The sequence below is a fragment of the Ranitomeya imitator genome, chromosome 3 (genome assembly GCF_032444005.1).
Source record: "Ranitomeya imitator isolate aRanImi1 chromosome 3, aRanImi1.pri, whole genome shotgun sequence".
Classification (NCBI taxonomy): domain Eukaryota; kingdom Metazoa; phylum Chordata; class Amphibia; order Anura; family Dendrobatidae; genus Ranitomeya; species Ranitomeya imitator.
In genome coordinates, this window is record NC_091284.1 from 765,197,134 (window position 1) to 765,220,280 (window position 23,147).

General features: G+C 43.1%; 1 long non-coding RNA gene across 1 annotated transcript; it reads right to left on the reverse strand.

The window, feature by feature from the left end:
• Positions 1–4,870: 4,870 nt before the first annotated feature.
• On the reverse strand, positions 4,871–13,145 carry LOC138671112 (uncharacterized). The gene is made up of 3 exons (XR_011319429.1): positions 9,823–13,145; positions 8,069–8,645; positions 4,871–6,377 (listed from the first exon to the last, which is right to left on the reverse strand). It is a non-coding gene; the product is annotated as an uncharacterized lncRNA (long non-coding RNA).
• Between the last annotated feature and the right edge of the window lie 10,002 nt (positions 13,146–23,147).

The following is a 23,147-nucleotide window of genomic DNA, read 5'->3' on the forward strand; positions in this document are numbered from 1 at the left end:
ACCCTGAGCTGAATCCAACCGGCTATGGCTGCACACAGACTACAGGGCGAGCTGGGCTCACACGGAGACCGTGCAGACAGCCGTAAACGGCACTGCAAGGCCAAAAAACCCTCCTCTAGGTTATCCTATATAGTGTTTTTCCACTATTTAGCTGGATACGAGTGGAAAGACACTAATAGGAAATTTTTTTTTTCAAATTTTAAACAGGCTGCACTATTTGAAAAAAAGTAAAATTTTTCTCAAGGTATGAGCCAGTAACGAACCCTGAGCTGAATCCAACCGGCTATGGCTGCACACAGACTACAGGGCGAGCTGGGCTCACACGGAGACCGTGCAGACAGCCGTAAACAGCGCTGCAAGGCCCAAAAACCCCCCTCTAGGTTATCCTATGTAGTGTTTTTCCACAATAGAGCTGGAGACTGGTGGAAAAACACTAATAGGAAATTTGAGAAAAAATGTGCAGCAGGCTGCACTAAGAGCAAAAAAGGACAACTGTGTGAGGCAGTGTGAACCCCCCCTGAGCTGAATACAACCGGGTATATGGCTGCACACAGACTACAGAGTGAGCTGCACACACACACACACAGAGACCTTGCAGAACGCTGTTAAAACAGCGCTGCAAGGCAAGAGCAAGGTGAACAGTGAAGAACACACAGCGTTTTGCTAAATTAGCCTTTGGAAAGGAAAATAAAGCAATTAGCTAGCTCGACTGGCCCTCAGTTAGAACACAGCGTCCTGTCCCTAACTGAAATCACAGCAGAGTGAGCGCAAAATGGCGGCAGCGTTTTTTATAGTGCAGAGTGACATCATTTCAGCAGCCAATCCAAGCCTTGCCAGTACTTACATGCCCACCATGCTAAACAGGATGTGCCCACACTTCCAATCATTCCTCATTGGCTGCTGCGTTCAGTTTGAATTCTGGGAACTTCCGATTCCGGTATCCGATACGCGGGAAGTATCGGAATTCGGTATCGGAATTCCGATACCGCAAATATCGGCCGATACCCGATACTTGCGGTATCGGAATGCTCAACACTACTTACCAGTCGTTGTCTTCTTTTGTTCTCGGTGGTCCGGTTGTTACCTGCCAGGTAGCTCCAGTGTTTGTTGGGCGATCCGGAAGACACGATTCAATGCAAGTCTATAAGATCCAGATCGTGGCCCTAACAAGGCTCAAATTGAGAGCTTATGACCAAAGATGGGCGAACCCGAACTTAATAGGGGCAGCACGGTGGTGCAGTGGTTAGCACTGCAGCCTTACAGCGCTGGAGTCCTGGGTTCAAACCCCACCAAGGACAACATCTGCAAAGAGTTTGTATGCTCTCTCCGTGTTTGCGTGGGTTTCCTCCGGGCACTCCGGTTTCCTCCCACATTCCAAAGACATACTGATAGGCAATTTAGATTGTGAGCCCCAACGGGGACAGTGATGATAATGTGTGCAAACTGTAAAGCGCTGCAGAATATGTTAGTTGGAGCGCCCCCAGATGCAGGGCCGCGGGTTACTCGGTACCGGTCCTCTGCTGGATCAATTCTGGGGATGTCACGGTGGCTGGACCCGGTCCGTGACCCTGCTAAGTGGCGTCCAATGAAAGGTGATACGAGTCTGTCAAGGTTTGGTGACGCCACCTGTGGTATTCGGTCAGGGTGACTGACGCTGCTTGGGGCCCACTGGGGTGATGTGATGGCAGCTAGATGGTAAACCTTCCCACAGGTGAAGTATGTCCCCAGGGCTTCCCAGTAAGGTGGATGGTGATGGTGTGAGGTGCAGACAATAACGAGGACACAGGGTTGCAGTCTCTTTACCTCTTTACTGGTGACTTCAGGATCCTCAATCCAGAGCACAGTTAACAGGGCTGTCTGAGACAGGCCGGTCCGAAGGCACATCCAGAGTTCCCTTTGCAGGTGGAAATCGTTGCCTACCACTAGCGCCTGTGTGTTGTAGTGCTTCCCTGTTGAGCATTCGGGATAGTCCCCCCAACTTCTGTTCTCGTTCTTTCTAGTTCTTTCTCGTTTCTTTCTAGTTCTTTCTATTCTCCGTCCCCCAGGTTTGTTATGGCTAGGACGCACCTGTTTGACGGGAAGGCTCGGAGCTCTTCCGGGACCCTAGAGACGCCCCTCTCCACGCGTTGCCCCCTATGTCTGCTTAGGTGATGTAAGGTAGACAGCCAACCTATAAATTAACTGTCCTGCGGTATTTGAAGTAAGGCATAAAGTCAGTTACTTCCTCGGTGTTCTGGGCACCGGCTACGCACGTCAGTAGGATGTTGCCGTTCTCTGGGCACAACTCCTACTGGCTCTCCTTTGTGCTTGATCTTGTTTCTCACTGTCCACAATATCCTTCGCTTCGTGTCCTTTCTTAGGATACCTGTTATGATGCGGTGGTCTAGGAGCAACATGGAACAAGCTCTGAAGGAAGTGGTAACTGTACTGACCGCAGTCCCTAAGCTCAACACAACACTAGAAGTAGCCGTGGAATGCTCCTAACTCTCCCTAGGCATCTCGTCACAGCCTAAGAGCTAACTACCCCTAAAGACAGAAGTAGGAAAACTATCTTGCCTCAGAGAAAATCCCCAAAGGATAGATTAGCCCCCCACAAATAATGACTGTGAGTGGAGAGGAAAAAGACATACACAGAATGAAACCAGGATGAGCACAGGAGGCCAGTCTAGCTTGATAGATAGGACAGGATGGAATACTGTGCGGTCAGTATTAAACACTACAAAAATCCATGCAGAGTTTACAAAAAATCTCCACACCTGACTAAAGGTGTGGAGGGTAAATCTGCTTTCCAGAGCTTCCAGCAAGACAGAATTAATTCATACTGATAACGCTGGACAAACATAGAAAGCACTGAACGGATAAGTCCACAATCTGTGAACAGAAAAGCGCAAGCAAAAACTTAGCTTTGCTGAACTGGTCAGGATAACAGGGAAATCCAAAGAGATGTGAATCCAACCAGGAACCATTTTCAAGTGGCACTGGCTGAAGGAACAGCCAGGCCTAAATAGCCGAGCAGAAGAGACAATAAGTGGAGGCAGCTGAAGACAGCTAACTCCAAGGAGCAGCCATACCACTTGAAACCACAAGAGGGAGCCCAAGAGCAGAACTCACAAAAGTGCCACTTACAACCACCGGAGGGAGCCCAAGAGCGAAATTCACAACAGATAGTAAGGTAGTGCAGGCACGGTTCCGTAATGTTCTGCCTTGTCGCTAGGTACCTGCCAGGTTCCCACGCCTGACAGGGACCCCCCTGAATCTTCCCCACAACACCCCCTGCCACGGGATGTTGCCTGGACAAAACCCAGTCAGCTTCTGACTAACTTCCTATCCAACCCCTAGTTTTACCAGTGTGAGGAGTGGCCTAATAAAACCTTTTGCTCCCCCTAGTGGCCGGAGTGTGAAGTATAATGTGTGCTGGTGATACCTGGTCAGATGAACTCCTTTAGTGCCATCAGACATACCATCACTCCCCTTAGTGGCAGAGCGACGTTACTGCAACGACCAGGTCTCTGGGGCGCTGCACTAGCGCTATATAAAAATGATGATTATTATTATTATTAAGTTTGGCGTTCGTACCGGACAGTTAGCTTCTTGTGCTACACGCCGAACACGGACTTCTACCTGGAAGTCTGGAGAGAGAGATTTCCATGGGACTCGGGTTCAAGTTCTGATATCAAAACCAAACTTTGTGATAAATTTTGGGTTGGGAACCAGAATCCAAACTTCCACGGGTCTGCTCATCCCTACTTGTGACCATTACCTCTTTTGGTCAGTCAGATATTACGGTCACTAAATAGTGGATCAGAATCATAGCAGAGCCGGGAACAGCTGAAGACAGTAGCTGGTAAGTATAAGACTAGGGTCCGGGAACTTTGATTAGTGGCACTCTAGTGCTGAAATAAAATATAATGTTTCATTAAAAATGATGAACATTTGGCTTCTACAGCCTCTATGTATACGGTACATTGCACAATGCAGAAGGAATGGCAGGCACGGTACCGCATAGGGAATGTGCCTCGGACTGCGGAGCCCCTTATGGAAAAAGCTAATAGGAACCACCGTGCAGTGCCTATTCCCCTCTCACACTACTCCCCCAGGTGATGCCCTAATTGGGACGCCCAGCTGACCAACAGGAAGAGAGAGGAAGGGGCGTCCGGCCACACCCACAAGGGTTAAATCCAGTTCCTTCCTCTTTCTCCCCGGCTGACCTTCTGGAAGCAATTGTCCCATGCTCCCTCCCCTACATATTTACTAATGTTTTTGTGACGTTTAAAAAATGTTTTTAATACTTGAACCTTAAAGCTGACGATAATAATACTGTTATTTTTAAGGGGTATCGTTTCTCCTTATGGAGAGTGACATACCATCTCTGGCTTGTCAAGGTAAGGAGGCTTATTCGCCGTGCAATGCTCCTCTGGGAAATATGCATGTTATTTTTAAGTCACAGCGGAAGTGGAGGGAGGGGCGAAGCTTCGTAGCCGCTCATTGGCTGGCCGCTTGTCAGTCGCAGACAAGGCCCACGGCTGTGAGCCCGTTGCGAAATGTAATTTGCCCCTTCCTGCTTATCAAATTAATAAACTGTGACCGACTAGTTCAACCCATCTGAGCCTGTTCGTGTTGTCTTTTCGGGATTGGTGGTAGGGGGGAGGGCACTATTTACGACACACGGGTCTCCACAGTCTTAACAGTGAATCAGTTATTGAGCTCATTCTGACAAAATCTTGAACCCTTATTGCCATATCCTTGATGGTCAATCAGATGAGAATATTACATGGACATGTACTATCCACGTAAAAGTCAGACAGCAAATAAAATATGTAAGACACCAAGAAACAAGGAGAAAATCCATTTAAAAATTATACATAGCTTTAGTTAAAAAAAATTCCAAGATGGGTATGTACAGTAGCTATATATATGTATACAAAAAAAGACAAGGTCAAGTGAAGGGCTCAAGTGGTAAAAGGCTAGCTCATCCAAGAAAAACGTAAAGTGGACATGGGAGAAAAACCATGAAAAATAATTATAATGGTAAAAAATGTCATTAATAAAGTGCCAGTGCTGCAGCATTTAATACAGTCCTAACACTATGCATAGTGGGATAGGTACTATTGATCAAATTGAGTCAGTCACCCAAGGAAGCCCACTCGAAATGCGTGTTGGCACTGCTGACTGACTGACTCATCCTGGTGTTATATCATGGGCAAGAAATTACATATTTTACCCTGAACACATGTATGGTTGCACTGGCTAGGAGTTTCCCTTACTACAGATTTTGATGGTTTATGATAGTCTAATTTTGACAACTTACAGTGGGGCAACAAAGTTTTTGAACCCTTCAGAATTTTTCATATTTTTGCATAAAGGGGACGTAAAGCTACATCAGATTTTCACACAAGTCCTAAAAGTAGATAAAGAGAACCAAATCCAATATGACATCTGTGAATAGTAAAAGTATGTGGACTTTTGCTTTCCATATCTGGAGTGACTCTCTTATGCAGTAGTGACTGCATCTAAACATTTATGGAATTGTTGAATAGTCCTGCGTATTGACTTGATGGAAGTTTAGCCCATTCCTCCTTTCAAAACAGCTTCAACTCTGTAATGTTGATGGATTTTCCCCTGTGAACTGCTCGCTTCAGGTCTTCCACAACATTTCTATACGGTTAAAAGGACTTTGACTTGGCCATTCCGAAACTTTATTCTTCCTTAATCATTCTTTTGTAGAACGGCTTGTGTGCTTTGGGTTTTGTCTTGCTGCATGATCCACATTCTCTTGATTTAGCTTATGGACCTAACATTTTCCTTTAGAATTTGCAGAGATGAATCAAACAGTCCCATATCAAGATAATACCACCACTGTGTTTCACGGATGTCATGAGGTTTTCATAGTGTAATGCAGTATTTAAATGAAAAGTGTTACGTTTGGAGAAAGATTAAACAATAAAACTCTATATCAGTCTCACTGAGCCACAAATCACTGTTGTAAAAGCCCTTTGGTTTGTCCAGGTGATAAGAAAACTACAGGATAGCGACATTTAAAAAAAAAAGTGGCTTTCTCCTTGCAAATGTGTCATGGACACTATTCTTGTTCCATGCTCTCCTGATTATAAACATACGATGGGCCTTTTGTTGCTTAGAATCCTCCTTGGGTTCCTTTGTAACATTGCAGACTATGATATGCCTTGCTGGTGGCATGATCCCTGTTGGACAGTTACTCTTGGAGAGTGCAATAATGGTCTTGAATTTCCTCCTCTCTATTCCATGTGAATTGAAGGAGTCCAATCTCTTCAGAGACTGTTTTGCAGCCTGATGAGTATCAACAACTCTTCTCCTGAGGGTGACAAAAATCTTCTTTGTTCCATGACACAAGTGTTTGTCTAAGTGTATTAAAAAAAGACAAAAATACAACAACTGAAATTCCACTTTATTAAAATAAAACAAATTGTCCACTCACACCTGATTTCAGACACTAGTATGACAGACACTTGACTTTTATTTGATCTTCAAATCAATTGCCAAGCCTAAGGGGTCACATACTTCTGCCTCTCAGCCATTTTATATGGAATAATTCCCCCCCACTCCTCAAAAAATAAGAGTAATATTTTTCACTCATTCATTTCATTTTAATCTCCTTATCTTCATTTAGAACCTGTGAAAATCTTGTCACTTACTCACTGATTTTGACGTAGGAGAAACCTACAAAACACTGAAAAAATTGACATGCTGCAAATTTTTAAGAGAACAAAAAAGCATTAATTTTCTGATTCTGCTGGGGTAGGGGTGGGGCACTGGTCCATGAGAATTCAGAAATCTCAGCCTTTTTGGTAGCACAACAGAAAAATAATTATTATTGTCTATAAATCTGTCCTGGTTATATTCAAACACTAGTAGGGGGCAACAATAATGGTAAACTATAACAAGGAAAAGTCGAGGGCACCACCATAAATAAGGTCGGGGGATCTACTAATCACATGCACAATGTGGAGCGTAGAAAAAGCAAAGAAGGTATGTTGGAATTCATTATCATTTCCGGGATTTGCTTTGTGTTCCACAGTGCACAGGGGAACATTTCCGGGTGAGCGCCTAGAACCTTCCAATTTCATTCTGAATTACATCTATTATGTTGGGGAATACTTTCTAACTAACAATGTGTCTGTAGCTCTAGTTGGTGACACTAAGTAAATATTTGCCCTATCGTTGTCTTTATTTGGTTACATATATGATGTTCGGTTTAGGTTTTGCGCTCCAGTGATGTCATTTCTGGTAGGTGCGTGTGCATTATGCCATTCCTATAAACCTTTATTGATAGGACCGAATGTCTCGAGGCAATGAGGGCTCGTTCACACCGGCCTCCCATGATTGGTATGAATCCAGGTGTATATGACCTAACAGGCCATACATAGCTACACATCTACCCCTGATGAAGCCACAGTTCTGAGTGGCGATATGCGTGGGGTGTCCTATCCATTTCTGTTTAAACAGGTTACCTTTTCAAGCCTTGACATTCTAATCTGTGTTACTTATGTGCATGTTATTAGTATTGTGCTAGCAGTATATACCATTTCCATGTCTGGTGTGTATATGGTATGTCTGAACAAGATCTAATATTATTAAGCACTGGATACCATTGCTGCACCAATAGTGCACACTGCGTGACACATTACGTATGTCAAATTCGCATTGAATGTTAGACTGTGTACTGTATAACTAGATACACCTAAACAAATCCCTTAAACAATGCCATGAAGTCATCATATATAAGACACCTACAAACAAAACTTTACACTGGGCCAATTAAAATGAACATGATCTTTATTAGAAAAATATTAAAGGTATTAAGAATGGGCAAAACCACAAGCACAAGAACAAAAGGGTGGGTAGCCCAAGGAGTAAGCCAACAACAAAGTGTATACATAAGGTAAATACAATCAAATAAATAACAATATTAATATGTACACACAAAAAGATCAAGAAGGTACTGTGTAACTATGCACCCAAGGCACATGTAAGCGCCACATCATAAAGCATTCTTCATACTTGTGTATGTACAAGCAGTAGATATAGTTACCTGCGGAGTACTCCTGGGGGACACACCACACCCGACGCGCGTTTCACACTGAAATGCTTCGTCCAGGGGTGGTTGGGTACTGGCCAGATAAGGTATATATACAACAGGAGGAGCAGATGCAAGCCGTCTAACCCTAAGGAAGAGGGGCAGAAGATTCAGGGAGTGGTATCCCACTTACAAAAGGAACACAAGACACAACAAGAAACTGTGATACCCAAGGTTAAGGAAATTAATTTACAGATTATTAATTTATCTCCTTACTCAGGAGGTAAAAACACTCCTAAGAATCTGCCATTCTCACCCTTGAGTACACTTGATAAGTGTATATATTAACTAAAGACTTGTATCTCTTTTGTAGACAATTGACCTTCAAACTTACTTACCTTAAGATACTTTACCTTAAGATAAAAAAAAAATGGTGTTCTGTAATTTGATTGAATTATTGACAGAAATTGAGGAGGGTCCAGACAAAAAGATCAGATTTCCTGGCAGATTACCATTTCAAGCCACTCCTTTCTTCTCCCTCTTCCCGGCAGTACAGATCTTCTTTGACGTCGTTCACTGGGATATTCAGCAACTGAAAATTGAAACTGGTAGGTCTAATAATATCTCGATACACTAACGAAAGGCACTTAGCTATTTGAGGGAGAACACTTCCTTTACCATTAAGGAAGCTGAAAAAGGAGGAAACATTGTGTTGTAGCCCCCTGAGATGTATATAAAGGAAGCCAGACGTCAATTAACAAATAATCCTGGTTATCGGTCATTAGCATCAGATCCCACTTTGGTTTTTAAAGCAAGAATGGACGGATTACTATCTTGGGCACTGCACCATAGCATAATCAACAAGATTCAGAAAATAGAGGGAAGGTGGCTGGATAAAGCGCTGCCAGGGATATAAGGATTATGATGTCACCAAGGATTATCATATAATTTTAATTTTAGCATTCAATAAAGGTCAAGTTGTATGATAATCCTTGGTGGCATCGTAATCATTACATCCCCAGCAGCGCTTTATCAAGCCACCTTCCCTCTATTCTCTGATTACATTTCTGGACCTCCGGGTGAAGCAACAGTCATCGGAGTATATGCCTTACCTTGCTCAGTGTAGTGACTGCAGTTGCACAACCAATCCAGGTGAGCACTTTCACAACTGAGTTTTTTCTACTTGTCTAGTTTAGACTGCACAAGGTGGGCTTTCCTCTCTACCGATCATCCACATTTTAAATGCTCCCCAAAGTACACAAATACCTCCAAGAACCACAAGGCATGACCACTTGTTTCAGGTATTGGGGGATTGTTTGAGCGACCTTGTATATACTTGGATCATTATCTACAACCTCTGGTTCTGTCTTTAGGATCTTACGTTAGAGACTCATCACATTTGATACAACTGGAAAAGGTGTCCATCCCGGCAGGTATGTTTTTGGTCACATTAGATGTAGACACTCTCTACACGAGTATTATACATGATCTGGGTCTAATGTCAGTCTCCCACTTCCTTAATTTACATAGCACTGCACTGGCAACAGAAAACATGACTCTTATTCTGGACCTCTTACAGATGGCACTCAATAACTATTTTATATTTTGATTGTGCTTTTTACAAACAGATCTCAGGCACTGCAATGGGGGCCTGATGTGCCCCATCATATGCTAATTTCTTTTAGGCTGGTGGGAGGAGACAGTGGTGCAAACAAAACCGGCTTTTCAACAACATGCCATGGATTGGTTTAGATTTATAGATGACATACTTATATTGTGGACTGGAACCCTTGAAGATTGCAGACTTTCATTGCCTCCTTGACTGACAACCCATGGAACATTACTTTGACTTCCAACTTTTCATGTTCCTCTGTAGATTTTCTTGATCTCAAAATTTCACTGGAAGGATCAACAGTAAAGATTAATCTGTTTTGGAAACCAACAGCTGTAAATAGTCTGTTACATTATGAGAGCTTTCACCCTCTCCATATACAGAATGATATCCCTAAGGGGCATTTTTTACGCCTTCAAAGGAATTGTAGCACCAGAGGACTTTAAAGTACAAGCACGTGATTTAACGGACAAGTGTGCAGCAAGGGGTTACCCATGTACAATTATTTCAAGGGCATATCAACACTCTCAGAAGACTGATCATAAGGATACATTACAGCCAAGATTGTAAGAAACAAGTACCATTGATTTGATAACCACGCATAAGAACCAGTGGCAAGACATCAGATTATGGATAACAATTGGGGGATACTCCTCAGTGACCCAAGATTACGACAGTTTATTTCAACACAACCGAAGATGATTGCCAGGAGATTAAAATAATCTGAAGGACTATCTCATGGTTAGTCATTTCGATCAATGGTCAATGGTTCGGTTGAATAGGGGAACTAAACTCAAGGGCTTATACCCTTGTGGCAATTGCACAATCTGCCGATTCAAGAGAATGAGTGAACAATCTCATTTCCCTACCTCTTTTGTACAGATTTGTTCACAAGACTATTTCAACTGTAAGACACAAAATCTTGTATATGCCCTTGTCTGTGTGTGTCTTAAAATCTATGTTGGGCAGACCAAACAGGAACTCAGACGTAGAATACAACAACACTTCTTGTACATTAGGACAGGAAAGAAGGACATAGATAAAGGCAAAACACTTACGTCTGTTGCTGCACATTACCTACATCACCATAATAGCAAAACTAAGGGGACTTGTGCCATGACGCTGGATTGGGTTTTTCCGAATATCCGCGATAGGGAACCAGTCAAGAACTCCTACGTTGAGAATCAATATGGATTTTGAACCTACAGAGCCTCGCTTCAGTGGGGTGGAATGAGGAGCTATTATTTTCTGGCTTCTACAAGCAGATTTAATACACATAAATAACATCATTCTCTGATTTTGTTTGATCTATATTTTACTATTTATGTAGACTCTAAAATTCTTTTACACACGTCGAATGCTTTTCTCTTTTATAACTAGATATAGAGTTCCCTCTGTTGAACAAAATTAATTAAAATTTTTCTTTTATAGATCACTCACTGGATTGGACAACTTTATTAATTACTTACCTTTCGCACGGATCCAATTGATATTGTTTCCACTGAAAATCTTGGCCTATATAATAATTTCTTCTTCCTACACTCCACTTATGATATTGTCATACTGCGCGAATTCTTAAGTGGCTCTATTATTTGTATGTGGCACCACACATCACTTTACCCCCAAGGGTGGTTTGCACGTTAAGGACCGGGCCAATTTTTACAATTCTGACCACTGTCCCTTTATGAGGTTATAACTCTGGAACGCTTCAACGGATCCCGGTGATTCTGACAGTTTTCACGTGACATATTGTACTTCATGACAGTGGTAAAATTTCTTTGATATTACCTGCGTTTATTTGTGAAAAAAACAGAAATTTGGCGAATATTTTGAAAATTTCGCAATTTTCCAACTTTGAATTTTAATGCAATTAAATCACAGATATGCCACACAAAATACTTAATAAGTAACATTTCCCACATGTCTACTTTACATCAGCACAATTTTGGAACCAAAATTTTTTTTTTGTTAGGGAGTCATAAGGATTAAAAGTTAAGTAAATAAGGCAGCACACTGCAGCGCTAGAACATGCAAACTTGAAATATGAAATTTGAACTGCATTACTGCACTAGAAATATGAAAAATGAGAGCGTTTAGCGCATAAAAATGGCCAATTTTATGTGTACCTGGTAGCCCCTTTACGGCATCTCTCTTATACCAGGTCCTACACTTGCCTTACCTCGCTGAGAATAAACGTCTCCATCTGAATGGGTACATTGGATGTACCGGTCAGGTTTTTGAAAGGATTAAAAGTTGACCAGCAATTTCTCATTTTTACAACAGCATTTTTTTTTTTAGGGACCACATCTCATTTGAAGTCATTTTGAGGGGTCTATATGATAGAAAATAACCAAGTGTGACACCATTCTAAAAACTGCACCCCACAAGGTGCTCAAAACCACATTCAACAAGTTTATTAACCCTTCAGGTGTTTCACAGGAATTTTTGGAATGTTTAAATAAAAATGAACATTTAACTTTTTTCCCCCAAAATTTACTTCAGCTCCAATTTGTTTTATTTTACCAAGGGTAACAGGAGAAAATGGACCCCAAAAGTTGTACAATTTGTCCTGTGTACGCCGATACCCCATATGTGGGGGTAAACCACTGTTTAGGCACATGGGAGAGCTCGGAAGCGAAGGAGCGCCATTTGACTTTTCACTGCAAAATTAACTGGAAATGAGATGGGACGCCATGTTGCATTTGGAGAGCCACTGATGTGCCTAAACATTGAAACCCCCCACAAATGACACCATTTTGGAAAGTAGACCCCCTAAGGAACTTATCTAGATGTGTGGTGGTGAGCACTTTGACCCACCAAGTGCTTCACAGAAGTTTATAATGCAGAGCCGTAAAAATAAAAAAAAAAATCATATTTTTTCACAAAAATGATCTTTTCGACCAATTTTTTATTTTCCCAAGGGTAAGAGAAGAAATTGGACCCCAAAAGTTGTTGTACAATTTGTCCTGAGTACGCTGATACCCCATATGTGGGGGTAAACCACTGTTTGGGCGCATGGCAGAGCCAAGAAGCGAAGGAGCGCCGTTTGACTTTTAAATGCAAAATTTTAACAGGAATTGAGATGGGATGCCATGTTGCGTTTGGAGAGCCACTGATGTGCCTAAACATTGAAACCCCCCACAAGTCACACCATTTTGGAAAGTAGACCCCCTAAGGATTATATTTTAGCCCCCAGTTTTGTATTTTCCCAAGGGTAACAGAAGAAATTGAACCCCAAAAGTTGTTGTCCAATTTGTCCTGAGTACGCTGATACCCCATATGTGGGAGGAACCACTGTTTGGGCGCATGGCAGAGCTCGGAAGGGAAGGAGCGCCATTTGGAATGCAGACTTAGATGGAATGGTCTGCAGGTGTCACATTGCGTTTGCAGAGCCCCTAATGTACTTAAACAGTAGAAACCCCCCACAAGTGACACCATATTGGAAACTAGACCCCCAAGGAACTTATCTAGATGCGTTGTGAGAACTTTGAACCCCCAAGTGTTTCACTACAGTTTAGAACGCAGAGCCGTTAAAATAAAAAATCCTTTTTTTTTCCACAAAAATTATTTTTAGCCCCCAGTTTTGTATTTTCCCAAGGGTAACAGGTGAAATTGGACCCCAAAAGTTGTTGTCCAATGTGTCCTGAGTACGCTGATACCCCATATGTTGGGGTAAACCCCTGTTTGGGCACACGGGAGAGCTCAGAAAGGAAGGAGCACAGTTTTACTTTTTCAACGCAGAATTGGCTGGAATTGAGATCGGATGCCATGTCGTGTTTGGAGAGCCCCTGATGTGCATAAACAGTGGAAACCCCCCAATTATAACTGAAACCCTAATCCAAACACACCCTTAACCCTAATCCCAACAGTAACCCTAACCACGCCCCTAACCCTGACACACCCCTAACCCTAATCCCAACCGTAAATGTAATCCAAACCCTAACTTTAGCCCCAACCCTAACTTTAGCCCCAACCCTAACTGTGGCCCTAACCCTAGCCCCAACCCTAACACTAACCCTAGCCCTAACCCTAATGGGAAAATGGAAATACATTTTTTTATTTTTTCCCTAACTAAGGGGGTGATGAAGGGGGTTTGATTTACTAGTTATAGCGGGTTTTCCAGCGGATTTTTATGATTGGCAGCCGTCACACACTAAAAGACGCTTTTTATTGCAAAAAATATTTTTTGCATTACCACATTTTGAGAGCTATAATTTTTCCATATTTTGGTCCACAGCGTCATGTGAGGTCTTGTTTTTTGCGGGACGAGTTGACGTTTTTAGTGGCAACATTTTCGGGCACGTGACATTTTTGATAGCTTTTTATTCCGATTTTCGTGAGGCAGAATTACCAAAAACTAGCTATTCATGAATTTCTTTGGGGGGAGGGGTGGGGGGTTTATACCGTTCCGCGTTTGGTAAAATGGTTAAAGCAGCTTTATTCTTCAGGTCAGTACGATTACAGCGATACCTCAGTTATATCTTTTTTTATGTTTTGGCTCTTTTATACGATAAAAACTATTTTATGGAAATAATAATTATTTTTGCATCGCTTTATTCTGAGGACTATAACTTTTTAATTTTTTGCTGATGATGCTGTATGGTGGCTCATTTTTTGGCGGGACAAGTTGACGTTTTCAGTGGTGCCATGGTTATTTATATCCATCTTATTGATCGCGTGTTATTCCACTTTTTGGTCGGCGGTATAATAAAGCGTTGTTTTTTGCCTCTGGGTTTTTTTTTTTTTTTTACGGTGTTCACTGAAGGGGTTAACTAGTGGGACAGTTTTATAGGTCGGGTCGTAACGGACGCGGAGATACTAAATATGTGTACTTTTATTGTTTTTTTTTAATTTAGATTAAGAAATGTATTTATTGGAACAATATATGCAGTCATGGCCAAAAGTATTGACACCCCTGCAATTCTGTCAGATAATACTCAGTTTCTTCCTGAAAATGATTGCAAACACAAATTATTTGGTATTATTATCTTCATTTAATTTGTCTTAAATGAAAAAACACAAGAGAATGAAGCAAAAAGCAATACATTGATCATTTCACACAAATCTCCAAAAATGGGCCAGACAAAAGTATTGCACCCTCAGCCTAATACTTGGTTGCACAACCTTTAGGCAAAATAACTGCGACCAACCGCTTCCGGTAACCATCAATGAGTTTCTTATAATGCTCTGCTGGAATTTTATACCATTCGTCTTTGGCAAACTGCTCCAGGTCCCTGATATTTGAAGGGTGCCTTCTCCAAACTGCCATTTTTAGATCTCTCCACAGGTGTTCTATGGGATTCAGGTCTGGACTCATTGCTGGCCACCTTAGAAGTCTCCAGTGCTTTCTCTCAAACCATTTTCTAGTGCTTTTTGAAGTGTGTTTTGGGTTGTTGTCCTGCTGGAAGACCCATGACCTCTGAGGGAGACCCAGCTTTCTCACACTGGGCCCTACATTATGCTGCAAAATTTGTTGGTAGTCTTCAGACTTCATAATGCCATGCACACGGTCAAGCAGTCCAGTGCCAGAGGCAGCAAAGCAACCCCAAAACATCAGGGAACCTCCGCCATGTTTGACTGTAGGGACCGTGTTCTTTTCTTTGAATGTCTCTTTTTTTCTCCTGTAAGCTCGATGTTGATGCCTTTGCCCAAAAAGCTCTACTTTTGTCTTATCTGGCCAGATAACATTCTTCCAAAACGTTTTAAGCTTTTTCAGGTAAGTTTTGGCAAACTCCAGACTGGCTTTTTTATGTCTCGGGGTAAGAAGTGGGGTCTTCATGGGTCTCCTACCTTTTCATTCAGATGCCGACGGATAGTACGGGTTGACACTGTTGTACCCTCGAACTGCAGGGCAGCTTGAACTTGTTTGGATGTTAGTCTAGGTTCTTTATCCAACATCCGCACAATCTTGCGTTGAAATCTCTTGTCAATTTTTCTTTTCCGTCCACATCTAGGGAGGTTAGCCACAGTGCCATGGGCTTTAAACTTCTTGATGACACTGCGCACCGTAGATACAGGAACATTCAGGTCTTTGGAGATTGACTTGTAGCCTTGAGATTGCTCATGCTTCCTCACAATTTGGCTTCTCAAGTCCTCAGACAGTTCTTTGGTCTTCTTTCTTTTCTCTTTGCTCAATGTGGTACACCCAAGGACACAGGACAGAGGTTGAGTCAACTTTAATCCATGTCAACTAGCTGCAAGTGTGATTTAGTTATTACCAACAACTGTTAGGTGCCACAGGTAAGTTACAGGTGCTGTTAATTACACAAATTAGAGAAGCATCACATGATTTTTCGAACAGTGCCAATACTTTTGTCCACCCCCTTTTTTATGTTTGGTGTGGAATTATATCCAATTTGGCTTTAGGACAATTCTTTTTGTGTTCTTTCATTAAAGACAAATTAAATGAAGATAATAATACCAAATAATTTGTGTTTGCAATCATTTTCAGGAAGAAAATGAGTATTATCTGACAGTATTGCAGGGGTGTCAATAATTTTGGCCATGACTGTATATATATTTTTTTTTAGGAATTTTTTTAAATTCTTTTTTTACACATCTGAATATTTTTTTTTTTTTACACTATAACATTGTGGATCATTGGGTGGATCATGTTATAGTGTAAGATCGCTGACGTGCACTCCTGGAGGCTTCCCGGCGCCTGCTCTGAGCAGGCGCTTGTAAGCCACCTCCCTGCAGGACCCGAATGCAGCCCCACGGCCATTTTGGATCCAGGGCCTGCAGGGAGAAGGTAGGAGACCCTCGGAGCAACGCGATCACATCGCGTTGCTCCGACGGTCTCAGGGAAGCACGCAGGGAGGGGGCTCCTCTATACCGCCGGAACACTTCGATCATGTTTGATCGCAGTGTGCCGGGGGTTAACGTGCCGGGGCGGTTCGTGACCGCTCCTGGCACATAGTGCCGGATGTCAGCTGCGATAGTCAGCTGACACCCGGCCGCGATCAGCCGCGCTCCCCCGTGAGCGCGGCTGATCGCGCTGGACGTACTATTCCATACTTGGGAAGTAGGGCCCACCCCACATGGACGGAATAGTATGTCCAATGGTAGAAAGGGGTTAATACACACACACAAAAAAAAAGATTTTTCCAGACTATATCTGTATTAATTTTTTTTTTCCAATAAATGCCAAGCCAAATGTGCTAACTTTATCCTTTATGCGAGACTTCCATAGTCAAGTTCTTCTTCTACATATGATTGTCTTCCCCATAAGTTGACTAAAATGCTTGTCTATGTGCAGGTCCCCATATCTTGCAAACATACGTCAAATTTGTGTTTTCTGTTCTCTACCCAATGTTTATCCATGATTGTATGGCCATGCCAATGTACCTAACTTCACATGTGCCTGTCATTTATGGTTATTATCATAAGTGCTTCAATTTATTTTTAAGAAGGGGAAAGGAAAGGGTGGTAGGTGGGGGAGGAAATAAATTGGGGGATTTTGTTTTGTATATATTTCTATAAATATTTACTATATGTTGCATTGCTGTATAATCAGGGATGTCTTATAATCTTTATATTCTTAATGTATATCTATATACATATCTAGAATTGGACGTATACTATATACTTCTATTGTCTAGGATGGGCCCTTAAAAATGTTTATTGGAGGGCACAACTGTCGGTGGCTGTTATTCAAGATCGCGACTACGGTGTTATCGATACACATTCATATCCTTTATATTATTTAATAGTGTATCCTAGCGCTTTGACTTTGTTGTCTTGGGACACATCACCACTTTTTGGAAGTGTTCTGCGTTCCACAGTGCACCTGGAAATATCAACTTCCGTTGTGTACTTGTGTATGATCGTTCTAGTTTGTTGGGGAATCATTATCAAACTAGCATTGGGACCAATGCTGTTGTTAGGTGGTGCTGGCACCTTTTTGGTTGATCCGCTGCTATGTCCACTTCCACCATTTCCAGCAGACATTTTGCGATCCACTCCTTTTGTTGGAACACATTACCATTTTCGGGATTGGGTTTGCGTTTCACAGTGCACCCGGGAACATTTATTTCCGATGAGCACCTAGATCCGTCCGATTTCTTTATGAATTTCATCTATTACATTTTGGGAATACTGTCTAACTAACAATGTGTCTGTATTGCTAGTTGGTGACACTACAGTGCTGGTCACAATTATTGGTACCCCTTCATTTTTTTCAATATCTTCAGAAATAAATGTATCAAAGTTATATCCTCAGGATTTTTGAATTAGTGTTCAAAGTAATAGAATAAAACATTGTTTTTCAACTTACATGTTGCAATTTCAAAGAATAAAGAGAATAAACACCCTAGGTGAAAGTTCCACCGGGGCAACAGTGCATCTACTTCCTCCGGGTGTTCTTCTGGATCAAGGGAGTAGAACCGGTTTACCGGTCGGTTTTTTCTTGTGGCAAATAAATCTATTTCCGGCATGCCCCAGATTTTCCCAAACACGTCTTGGTTCAGGGACCACTCGCCCTGGCGTAATACATGATGGCTTAAGAAGTCCGCCACCAGATTCTCTGATTGTCCTGATAAGGACAAAAGGTTGCTTTCTGCCCATTCGAACAGTTGTTTGGCTTCTGACATCAGGGATGTTGATCTTGTTCCCCCTTGATGTTTTATGTAAGCTATCATGGTACTGTTGTCGGATAGTATTGTGAGGTTTCCCTTTGACCCTTTTGCCTTCATGAAGAAGTGCTCGCCTTACCGCTGTCAATTCTTTTAGATTGGAGGATGATGTTCTCATTGAGGGTTCCCACGGACCCTGCAGAACTAGGTCTGACAGATGTGCTCCCCAACCTAATGGCCCTGCATCTGTAGTTAGTACTACCGGGTTTTGGATTGACCATGGTACCGCATTTTTTAAGTTTTCCGTGCTCAGCCACCAATTCAACGATTCTTGCACCTGCGGTGATAGAAAAATCTTCCGATTCAGGTTGCATGGAACCACTGACTGATCGGACAATATCTGGTGTTGTAGTTCTCTTTTATGGGCTTGTGCCCACTTTACTGCCAGAATTGTTGCTGTTAGGACTCCTAGCAGTGACATCGCGGACCTTAGAGAAACGGGTTGAGTCGTCTGTACCTGGTGTATTTTTTTGAAGGACGGAGTGGACTTTTTTGTCTGAGAGAACGCATTTTTGTTCGATCGAATTCATCTGGATTCCCAGGAATTCCTGTATCTGGGTTGGATCAAATCTTGACTTTTTGAAGTTTAAAGGGACACTGTCACCTGAATTTGGAGGGAACAATCTTCAGCCATGGAGGCGGGGTTTTTGGGTGTTTGATTCACCTTTTCCTTACCCGCTGGCTGCAATATTGGATTGAAGTTCATTCTCTGTCCTCTGTAGTACATGCCTGCACAAGGCAATCTTGCCTTGCGCAGGCGTGTACTATTGAGGACAGAGAATGAACTTCAATCCAATATTGCAGCCAGCATGCAGCCAGCGGGTAAGGAAAGGGTGAATCAAACACCCAAAAACCCCGCCTCCATTGCTGAAGATTGTTCCCTCCAAATTCAGGTGACAGTGTCCCTTTAATATCCAGCCCAGATTTGTTAGTATTTCTAGCACCCTTGTGCCAGCCTTCCCACATTTTTGTTTGTCGCCTGCTACAACAAGAAAGTTGTCTAAATAGGGGACCAGGAGTATATCTTCCTTATGTAGGATGCGATTTCCGATATTTTTGTAAATATACGGGGAGCTATTGAGACCCCAAACGGAAGGCACTAATATTGTAGGTGAGTGGGAACCTGAGCAATTTCCACTATCAATCTTAGGTATTGTTGGTGCTCTTCGCAGATTGGCACATGGTAATAGGCGTCGGTTAGGTCTATTACCACCATGTAACACGCTGGACTGAGTAATTTCACTGCCGACCTTAATGTCTCCATCCTGAATTTTTACACCCGGATATATCGGTTTAACGATTTGAGATTGAATACCGTTCTCATTGAACCATCTGGTTTTGGTGTAAGGAAAAGGGTACTGTAGAATCCTTCTCCCACCTGTTGATGAGGTACCTTTTTTAACATTTTTTTCTGTAGGAGTATCCAAACTTCTTTCTCTAACGTGGCCTGATTTTTCTTGGACACCTGGGTGAATATTACTCTCCATGGTGGGGTTTTGGTAAAACTCAGTTGCAGGCCGTTGGATAACAGATTTGTTATCCATCGAGAGGCAGGTAATGCTTCTCACTGATGGAGGAAATTTCGGAGCCTTCCTCCTACTGGATTCCTGGCGTCATTGCTGTTTTTTGGTGTGATCTAGGGGGAGGCTTATTGAAGAGGGATCCCTTATCTTTCCTCCAGGGACTTCCTCGCATGGACATATCCTCAGAGCATCCCCGGCCCCCTCTATTTCCTGATCCTCGAAAGGACGAACGAGTATCACCCCACCGGCATTTAAAGAAAGGAGGGAGTGGAAAGTTTCTTTTCATCCGACGCTTTCTCCAATAGCTCATCTGTTGTCCCAAAGAGGTACTTACCCTCGCAAGGGACAGCACAAAGTTTTACTTTTGACTGGAAGTCTGCGTTCCAGTTTTTAGCGATAATGCCCTCCTTAATTCTCCCAACTCTTCCTCCGAATCTACATCGGAGCTTTGGAGTTTTTTTTAGAAGTATGGGAAGGGGTGGGTTTTCCAGTGTTAAGCGCGGCTTGGTCTTTTAACTGTACTTTCACTTCATCCCTAATAATTGCTTTAATGCTTTGGAGTAGGGATGGCGACTCTTCAGCTACTGTTTTATCAGTACACGGCCGACAGATACTTTTTTCCTATGTTTTGGGGAGGGTTTCTCTGCATAACGCACAAAGCCTATTCTTCTGCTTTGTAGTGGCTTTTTTACCCTATAATATAAACATGATATATGGTTGTCACCAACGGTGTGCTTCGCCTTACAAAAGGCATTCACCCACCAACCCATGAATACCACAACATGCTGTGGGTCCTCCTCTGGTATGCGTCCATGTGCAGGGTCTGCCATGCTGGAGCTGCACTGAATGCTGTGCGCTGTTTTAATTTTATATGAATAGAGCAGTGCGCGTGCTCCTGGAACGACTTCCACCTGGAAGCGTCCAGCACACCCTCTTACTCCGGCGTGACATTACTTCTGGCACGACCGGAAGTCGTCACCCATTCAGTCTGCACCAGCGTCGTGATGGGCAAACCTGCACCCCGGCCCAGCCTCCAAGCAGGAGCGGACGCTGGGGGGCCCAGGAAGGGGGAGAAGTGCGGTCTAACAGCTCCCTATGGCAAGGATTACAGGCACGCACCACTGCGCCCAGCTGCAGTCCCCCCTGTGGACCTCAGCCTCCGGAGCAGAACATGAGAAGGAAATCCCTCTGGAGGTATTTTACCACAGGCATCCGCCTGCAAGAACAGGAAACCAAAACTGAGGAGACAGGCGCCACCCCCTTCTTTTATCTCTGCTACAGGTTTCCTGTTCCTGGGGGCGGATACCATCTCTCAATGTGCGGTGCTGTCATGGGGAAGGGAGGGAAGAAAAAAAAAAAAAAAAAAATGTACAGAAGACCAAATTGGCGCCACGAAAGAACCAGAGCATCCACTCCAATTGCTCTTGGATCTCGAGGCCGCGATAGAGATATATATATATACACACACACACACACACTTTATAGAACTTTGGCATTCAGTCTGGATGCCATCAGATCCACATCTGGGATCCCCCAGCGAAGACAGATCTGGTTAAAGACTTCCGGATGAAGCAGAAGCTCACTCTCAAGGCTGAGTAAGTCCCACCGTCCAGTTTTAGGGGAGAAAGGATATCGCAAGTGATGCAGACTCCGGAGTCATGGAACGATGGACGCTTGAGCAACAGGTCGTCCAGATAGGGCAGAACGATCACGCCCCGAGAGTGCAAGTTGGACATTACAAAAGGTCATGGCGGCTGTTAACACTCAGGGAGCTGTAGCGAAGCCGAAGGGCAGTGCAGTGAATTGGAAATGCTGGTCACGATCGCTGAAGCACAGGAATCTCTGGTTGGGGGGGGAAGAGAAAAAAAAAAAGTTCGGAATATGTAAGCATCTCGGATGTCAATTGAGGCCAAGAATTCCCTTCTTAAAGAGAAGTGATAACTGAGCATCATTTCCACATGGAATCACTGCAGACCTTGACAAACTTGTTTAGAAGTTTGAGGTCTAGTATGGATCTTACCTTTCAGTCCTTCTTTGGGACAATGAAAAGGTTTGAATAGAAACCACAAAACCTTTTGCTTTCTGGGAAGGGGACGCAATGCATCTACGGCCCGGGAAAAGGCCTTTGCCCTTGCCTCTGAGGAAGGAGAACGGAAGAGAAAAATGAGATGGGGGCGCGTAGCAAAAAAAAAAAAAAAAAAAAAAACCCCGATCATATATCCAGACTACCCCAGGTCTCTGACCCACTCGTTGGAGATGAAGGTAAGCCAGAGCTGATCAAACAGAAGTAGGCAGCCGCCTACCCAGCTGGTGTTGACCGGATAGCACCAGTAGTCAGCGGGAGGAAAATCTGAGACCTAGGTCCTTTAGGTCTCAACTGTTTGGGTCGAGATTTCCAATGCTGGGTTAGGTCATGTACGAGACCTGAGCTCCTCCATTTCTGCGTGGAGAACGCCCTGAACCGGAAGTAGTGGACCAGCCTGGATTGGAGCGAAAGGAATAGAAACTGATTTGTTGTGGTCTCCGAAGGCTATGTGCACACGTTCAGGTTTTTTCGCGAAAAACACGCCTACATATGCATCCTATCATTTAGAATGCATTCTGCAATTTGTGCACATGATGCGTTTTTTTTCCCCCCACAAAAAAAAAAAAAAAAAAAAAAAAGCAGCATGTTCATTAATTTTGTGGATTTTTCCCAGTATTTAATGCATTGGGAAAAAACGCAAAAAAAAAAAATGCATGCGGATTTCTGGCAGAAATGTCCGTTTTTTGTCAGGAAATTTCTGCAAGAAATCCTGAACGTGTGCACATACCCCAAGTGTCTGTTAGGGAAGAAATTTGCTCTTTCCTCCCGTAGCATTCGTAATAAGCTGATCCAGCTTCCCTCCAAATAAGCGGCCACTCTCATAAGGAAAGGAAGAGAGACTTAATTGATGCAGAGTCCGCTTTCCACTCTGAGCCATAATGCTCTTCTGATAGTGATTGTATTGGCTGCTGACAGAGCAGCACAGCCAGCCGCATCCAAAGAGGCATGTACCAGGTAATAGTCTGCCCGAGAATTTTGGCTGGCAAGGTGCGCAAGGAAGATTACTGCTCTGAAGTGAATAGCTAAGATCTCCAACAAGAGGGCCATAGCCTTAACTATTCATGCTGCGGCCAAAGATGGAAAGAGCCGAACCTGAGGCCTCAAGACAGACATTTTGTGACAGGCCGTGGGACTTTTGATGGATGAGCCATCCGGCACGGACAGAAGGGTTTTGTATGCTAGACAGGATACCAGGGAATCTACTACCGAAGATTCAGTCCAATCTTTCTTCAAATCAGCT